This window comes from Pogona vitticeps, chromosome 3, assembly GCF_051106095.1.
Source record: "Pogona vitticeps strain Pit_001003342236 chromosome 3, PviZW2.1, whole genome shotgun sequence".
Lineage (NCBI taxonomy): Eukaryota > Metazoa > Chordata > Lepidosauria > Squamata > Agamidae > Pogona > Pogona vitticeps.
The window spans coordinates 73087795-73096506 of record NC_135785.1 but is presented as its reverse complement, the minus strand read 5'-3'; positions in this window follow the sequence as shown (position 1 = coordinate 73096506).

Genomic DNA, 8712 nt, shown 5'->3' with positions numbered 1-8712 from the left:
CATTCTCCAATCCAGTCACAAGCTATGACTGATATATGTTTTCCTGCAAGAAAATAAGTGGTATAAAATGGATCCCTATAAAAAACATGAAATGACATCTGGTCTCATTCAACTTCTCATTCAACTATTCAGTCTTGTATAGGATAACAATGGTGTAACATTATTACTCTCTCGGTTTCTCTGACCTGAATAGTCAATGATGTCAACAGAGCAAGGAAAATACTTATTTGGTCATCCTTGGAGCTGCTGTCTGAAAACTGTCCCTTCCAAGCACTAGAATGAGGACATTGTGCCACATCTCTTGCGACTTCCAATGAGACAATGATTATTTGTGTAGCCAGGTGTTACGATGCATTTTCCCCAGTAAATGTGCATATTGCTTTGTATATTAATTCTTCATGCATTATTTAAAAACTAAAAATGCATTAAAGAAATATTGTAAGCACTTTTTACAGGCAAAAGTATGCTAACTGAGCATTGTTTTGCTTTTACCTTTGAGGTTCAATGGAGAAAAACAGTGTAGTTTTGACTTGTTTTTAATGGCTAATTTCTTTTCAGTACAGTGTGCCTCTGAGGAAGCATTTGATTCACAAACTCTGCATAACGGCTGCCTTTTAGCTTCCTGTAGTACTGACCTTAGCAATCTAGACATAATAAAAAACAACACTGCATGTTGTTATAAGCTCCTTTTTATAAAACACTGGATGCCTGTTCCTTTAAAGAAAAACCTTTCAGAATTAAACATGGAAATTGCTTTTGTTTCTCTTAGTTACGGTGAGTTTTATTTAAATCTGAACAATCCTGTAAAGACTGAACCTTTACCATTTTTACGATGACTCTTTTATTGGCTGCATTCCTGGTTGCAAATACAGTATAATATCTGAAAATCCTATTCAAGGTTTCCTTTTGTTTTATTACTGTTCCTTCACCTGTATAATCTGCATTTATTAACTTGTCCTTTCCAATATAATAAAATACCAAACACCTTTTTAATGTAATATTGAAGCAAAAGCTGAGTTGTGATTCTCAGTGTCAGATCTACCAGCATAGAAATATAAAAATGCAATGCGGCAAGGTTCTCTAGGGACTAGAATTGGCTGTGGAGCCAGATGCTTTGAAGGACATTAGCCATATATTTACCTCACAATACAATATTGATTTATAGAAATTAGTTTGCCATGATTCCTGGGTAATTACTTTGAAGACTCAGTGGCCATTGTGTCCCCCACCCTTTAAATCTTGCATCCCTATTTTCTGTCACCAGCTCTTGGTTTCTCCCATTCATCAGCTGTTACTTTTCATTTCATGGCTCAGTGATAAAACTCTCAAACTTTCCCTCCTTTAAATGTCCAACCTGTTTTTTTCTCCAGCACTTTGACTTTCTCAAGGACTCATCTTTTATCACATTAAACCTTGCAGGCTAGCTAATAAATGTTCTCTCTTCTTCGTGATGTGGAGGCACCGATTTGAATTCTAATAAAATTAAACCAGATATCTACATAAACATCCAGGTAATCTTTGATGCCTAGTGTAGACACATTTGCCAGTGATGCAAGCTATTTAGAAACAGTCCTCAAATCCAACATGCAGTTCAGCATCAAGTGTGTTTATTTAGATGGTGGTCCCTCTGAATTCAGTGGGGTTTAATCCCAAATAAATACTGCATGCAGAAGTTTGCAACCTTTCAGGGAAATTCTGTGGTTCAGAATTGTGCTTACATTGGTGTATCTATGGTAGGACCAAGTACATTACGGAGAAAATGACACACCATTTCATCAACAACCACTGCTGTCAATCCATAGTTAGCATTAGCAGTACAACCTAGTTGTCCCCAATGCATGGTTAAAATCACCTGTCTTCTCCCTGGAGTTCTGATCAGCATTAACATTTGAAAGGCAGCTGGACCAGATGGAATCATGGGATGAGTTGTTAGGGGCTGCGCTGCAGAATTAGCTGGAGTTTTAACAGATATTTCCAATCTATCCTTGTTGCAGTGTTCTGTCCCCACTTGTCTGAAGACATTTATTATAGTGCCAGTCCCCAAGCAGTCAACTGTGGTATCTCTCAATGATTATAGACCAGTAGCTTTAACATCTGTTATTATGAAATGTTTTGAGAGATCGGTGCTAGATTACATTAAGGCTAGTCTTCCACCTTCCTTGGACCCATGGCAATTTGCATACAGGAGAAATAGATCTACTGATGATGCTGTGTCCATTGTACTCCATACTGTATTGAGTCACCTAGAACAACAGGGAAGCTGTTATTTGTGGATTCTGCTTTTAATACCATTCTACCCAATAGGTTGTTTTTTAAAATGATCAACCTGGGATTACCTCAGAAGATTTGCGTGTGGGTAAAGGACTTTCTGACAGATAGGTCACAGTCAGTAAGGATAGGATCTCACCATTCTTCTACCCTGATAGTAAGTACAGGAGCTCCCCAGGGCTGTGTGCTAAGTCCCTTCCACTATTCCCTGTACACACATGATTGCACCCCACTGTATACACCAACACAATTATTAAATTTGCAGATGATATGACAGTGGTGGGGCTCATAAATAAGAACAATGAGTCTGCTTACAGAAAGGAAATACAAGGGTTGATACTCTGGTGTAAAGAAAATAATCTTACACTTAACATCAAATTTTTTTTAAAAAAACCTCATATTTTAGAAGGAAGAGAAATGTACATTTACCACTGTACGTAAATGGCGAGGAAATGGAGAGAGCTGGTAGTTTTAAATTTCTGGGCACTTACATCTCAGAGGACCTCTCATGGGCTATAAATGCCAACATGCTAGTGAAGAAGGCTCAGAAGAGGCTGTATTTCCTAAGAATGCACAGGAAGTTAAATTTATTTCAGCATTTACTTCTGTCCTACTATTGTAGCACCATTGAGAGTGTCCTAACTTATGACATTCTGGTATGGTTTAAGAGTAGCTCTGTAGCGGACAAAAAAGCTCTACAAAGAACCATTAAAATTGTCCAGAATATCATCGGGCTCCAGCAATCACCCTGGATGACATCTTCACATCCCGCTGTCTGAGGAAGTTAAATAACATCCTGAGAGATTCTTCCCATCCTGCTTACAACTTTTTTGAACTGTTGCCATCTGGCAGAAGATATAGAACAATTAAGACTCGGACCACACATTTTCTGCATAGTTTTTATTCCAGAGCTATAATTGCACTTAATAATGAGCTTAAAGACCACCAGTAGTGAATAGTTGGACAGTGTCACTTAGCCTGCGGTGTAATGTTCGTATTCTTAGTGGAGGATTTTTAGTGCGTGGGGTGTGTCTGGGGATTTTTAATGTGTGTGCATGTGAGTCTGGTCTCTGGGTTTCTGTGTGAATTTTGTTGTATGGTTATATTATGTATATACTTACAATAACAATAAATTTATTTGATTTGACTAATTTTGACCTCATTTTTCTGCCATGTAATAAATGTGGCTGAGACATAGTGACCATGGCTTGGTTTTGCTGAATTGTTTTATATTATTTTCACACTTTTATTATTTATTTATTTATTTATTTAATTTATATGCCGCCCACACTACCCAAAGGTCTCTGGGCAGCTTACAACATTTAAAATACAATATAATTTAGAACAATTAAAATACAATTAAAATATATATAAAAATTGCCATCAGTCCCACAGCTAATATTATTTCAATTAAAAGCCTTCTGGAACAGGAAGGTTTTGACCTAGTGCCGAAATGTCGTCAGCGTCGGCACCAGACGAATCTCAGTCAGGAGGGCATTCCATAGTCTGGGGACAGCTGCCGAAAAGGCCCTTTGTCTACAAGCCGTCCATCTTACCTCCTTAAGGGACGGCTCTTTCAAAAGGGCCCCCTGGCTAGACCTTAACTGCCGGGTAGGTTCATATGGAAGGAGGCGGTCCTTCAGGTATCCAGGGCCCAAGCCGTTTAGGGCTTTATATGTCAAAACAAGCACTTTTAATTGGGCCCGCGCAGCAACTGGTAGCCAATAACTTACACAGAATCGGCTTGATATGTTCCCTGGCAGCTGCACCACTCACCAGCCACGCAGCTCGATTCTGGACCAGTTGCAGTCGCTGGACCGTCTTCAAAGGCAGTCCCACGTAAAGCGCATTGCAGTAATCTATGCGGGACGTTACCAGTGCATGTGTAACTGTCATGAGACTGCGCTTGTCCAGGTAGGGCCATAGCTGGTATAATTTCCGCAGCTGAAGGAAGGCGCCCCTGGCCACTGAGTCCACCTGGGCTTCCAGTGTTAGACTGGGATCCAGGAGCACCCCCAAGCTGCGGACCCTGTCCCTTAGGGGGAGTGTAACCCCACTCAGGGCAGGGAAATGGCCCTCCAGCCTGTCCAGTGAAGCACCCACTACCAGCACTTCCGTCTTTTCTGGATTGAGTTTCAATTTATTAACCCTCAATTTATTATTACTCGTATTCTGCTTTGAGATCTCCAGGACAGATATAGGGCACAAAAGGAATAGGTATTTTAATAAATAAAATTTAGTACTTTTCCTGCCAGTCTTTCTCTGACTAAAGCCGCCTAGAGTGGTCTTAATCGACTAGATAGGCGGGATATAAATAGAATAAATAAATAAATAAATAAATAAATAAATAAATAAATAAATAAATAGTTTTCTTTAGATTTACCTTTTACTTTTAGCAGCTGATGTCTAAACCTTTTTTTCTCAGCTACTCTCTTACCAATTTTCTTTCTCTGGCTTGTTCGTAAAAGTTTTCCTAGTCTCAACAAAGCACTTAAATTGATTCAGTTATTTTTGAACAATTGTAATAACCATTGAGTTTGGGTTGGTCTTTGGAGAGCAGGGTTAAAGTTTGGCTTTGTGAGAATCTATCTGAATCTGAATGTTACGCTAATGGCAGTGCAGTTTCTTCAGCGTTAATTGGTTTTGATGGCTTGGAACTGCAGATTGGCATTTCATAGGACTTGACAGAGGAACGTAAAAGCAAAACTTATTTTACTTTGCCTTAACCCATCTAAGCTTCTGAAAGTCTCACACAAACTTTGGAAGATCTGGATTATATAGCTCCCTTGACAATGATGGAAACCTTTCATAATTCGGAATAATAATGTTGGAACTTTCCATAGATCTACAGCTATTGAAGGCTATTTTAGCTTCATGTGAATTTGATTGTGTAGAAAAAATGCTCACAGTTGTTGCCATGGCAATATGTATTTTCGAAGTATTTGCGGCTTCTACTCAAGTCCGTATAATTAAAAATAAAAAATATATCCTACCAAGTGATTAGCTGATTCTCAATTTGTCTTTTAGACAAATAATAGATATGATTTAATTTAAATTTGACTAACCGATGACACTTTTTGATTGTTAAGTATCTTTTAATAATTCTTTCATTTCCTATTTCAGAAACTCATCTGCCCCAATATAACCTTGAACAAAGGCAATAGACCTGCCCTAAGTTGTATGGTTCAAAAATTAAAATAGACAAATTAATCAGCTAGACATTTTATTGATTAACCGGATTAAATTTTGATGCTCTTAAAATTACTCATTACCAACTAATGAAATGTAGAGTTAGAAGTTATCCACCCTACATTCTGCTTGGCACAAAATTTCAGTAGTATTTCATGCCATTTAATGAGAATAAAATTATATTAGTTATTATACCCTTTCTCTATTACACTGATGTCAAAGCTCCTTTTGTCTTATCACTTGACTATTTATGTCATGGCATTTTAAAGAACCCCAGGAATAAATGTGTTATACTGTATTTAATAATCTTATTTCCTATCTTCCTCTTTAGCTGTCACCAATTTTAGGTGCACCCATGTGTGTGCATTTGCACCTTCACTTAGGCCCTCAGAACATGCTCCACATAACCAGGCCTCAGGTACTGAGTTCAGTACCAATCAGCTTGAACAGAACTAATAAAGTTACCATATTTTTCAGTATATAAAATGACACTTTTCCCTAAAATAATTAGAGGAAAAATTTAGGGTCATTTTATGCATGGCAGGAGGCGGAGGCAAAGGTGCCACCGCGCTCAGCCGCCTCTCATGGCTGCCCACTGACGGCTGCCACTGCCGCCGGATCGCCTCCTCCAACGCACTCATGGGCTCCCTTCAGGTAGGAGACAAGGCGGCAACATGAGCTGGAGGTGAGCCCCAGCAGTTGCACTGGAGGAGGCGATTGGGTGACACAAGCAGCAGCAGCAGGAGACGGAGACAGAGGAGCAGCCATGCTCTGCTACCTCTATCAGCTGTCCATTGACTGCTACCTCCACCATCTGATCACCTCCTCCAGCACCACCACCGGGGCTCACCTCCAGGGGAAAATTAACCATGTCACTACCTATGTCGCTCGCTTTTTACATACCGCGATTCAAATCAGAGAGACCATCCCCCAGGCATAGTTGAATCACTCTCCCAACGTAATCTGGCCATGGCTCTATTACTCGCCACAGCCTTTTATTGATTTAAGATTTGCATTAAGCATTCCTAATCTACATGATGCAGTGGTCTACAACTACTGTATACCTTGAAACTATGTAATGCTTTATTCTGCCCGCATTGAAGCTTTTTGATCTGCTTTTTGATCTCCATCTATCTGAGGACCCCTGCTTGCTGTATGTTTTATGCCAATAAAGGTTATGATGACTGACTACTAGTTTTTTCAAAACGATGATTGAATGGGGTTTTATCGTTTGACAATGATCGGTTCCCTGCTTTGGGAACCAATTTTTCACTTAACGACGATCAAAAGAGCTGATCGTCGGGTCTTCAAAATGGCTGCCCCCTGTGCAAAATGGCTCCCCACTGTGTTTTGGGACGGATTCCTCACATTACAGGCAACGGAAAATGGCCGCCCTATGAAGGATCTTCGCTGGACGCTGAGGTATTTCGCCCATTGGAACGCATTGAACCGGTTTTCAATGCATTTCAATGGGCTTTTTACTTCCACTTGACGACAATTTCGTTCTACAGCGATTTTGCTGGAACGGATTATCCTCGTCAAGCAAGGCACCACTGTACATTGGGTGGTCATATACATGGAAAAATATGGTACAGTGGTGCCTCGCACAACGAGTGCCTCACACAACGATGAATTCACACAATGATGCCTTTTTCTGTCAAATTTGCTGCCTCACACAGCAATGTTTCCTATGGGGGATTTTCACACAACGATCTCCCTTTTCGCTCCTGTAAAAGTGTCTTACAATGTTTGGAAGCTGTTTTAAATGATTGCAATGGTTAGTCCACCTCCCGAAACCTATGCAAACTGATTTTGGTGTTGTTCTGACACTTCGTTAATTTATGATGATTTTTTGAATTTTCTCCATTGGAAACCATTGGATGGTCTGCCTAATGGTTTCCAATGGAAAAAAACAAAAAATCAATATGCTAACAAGTTTGGAAAACTCAACAGTGGCCAGAGGACTGGAAAAGATCAGTCTACATCCCAATACCAAAGAAGGGCAGTGCCAAAGAATGCTCCAACTACCGGACAATTGCACTCATCTCACACGCCAGCACGGTTATGCTCAAAATCATACAAGGTAGGCTTCAGCAGTATGTGGACCGAGAACTCCCAGAAGTACAAGCGGGATTCCGAAGGGGCAGAGGAACTCGAGACCAAATTGCCAACATGCGCTGGATTATGGAGAAAGCCAGAGAGTTCCAGAAAAACATCTACTTCTGCTTCATTGACTATGCAAAAGCCTTTGACTGTGTGGACCACAGCAAACTATGGCAAGTCCTAAAAGAAACGGGCGTGCCTGACCACCGTATCCATCTCCTGAGAAACCTGTATGTGGGACAGGAAGCAACAGTTAGAACTGGATATGGAACAACGGATTGGTTCAAAATTGGGAAAGGAGTACGACAAGGCTGTATATTGTCACCCTGCTTATTTAACTTATATGCAGAATACATCATGCGGAAGGCTGGACTGGAGGAATCCCAAACTGGAATTAAGATTGCAGGAAGAAATATCAACAACCTCCGATATGCAGATGATACCACTCTGATGGCGGAAAGTGAGGAGGAACTAAAGAACCTTGTAATGAGGGTGAAAGACGAGAGTGCAAAAAACGGTCTGAAACTCAACATCAAAAAAACTAAGATCATGGCCACTGGTCCCATCACCTCCTGGGAAATAGAAGGGGAAGATATGGAGGCAGTGACAAATTTTACTTTCTTGGGCTCCATGATCACTGCAGATGGAGACAGCAGCCCCGAAATTAAAAGACGCCTGCTTCTTGGGAGGAAAGCAATGACAAACCTTGACAGCATCTTAAAAAGCAGAGACATCACCTTGCCAACAAAAGTCCAAATAGTCAAAGCTATGGTTTTTCCTGTAGTGTTGTATGGAAGTGAGAGCTGGACCATAAAGAAAGCTGACCGCCGAAGAATTGATGCCTTTGAATTGTGGTGCTGGAAGAGACTCTTGAGAGTTCCCTGGACTGCAAAGAGAACAAACCTATCAATTCTAAAGGAAATCAGCCCCAAGTGCTCATTGGAAGGACAGATCCTGAAGCTGAGGCTCCAGTACTTTGGCCATCTCATGAGAAGAGAAGACTCCTTGGAAAATACTTTGATGTTGGGAAAGTGTGAAGGCAAGAGGAGAAGGGGACGACCGAGGATGAGATGGTTGGACAGTGTCATCGAAGCAACCAACATGAATTTGACACAACTCCGGGAGGCAGTGGAAGATAGGAGGGCCTGGCGT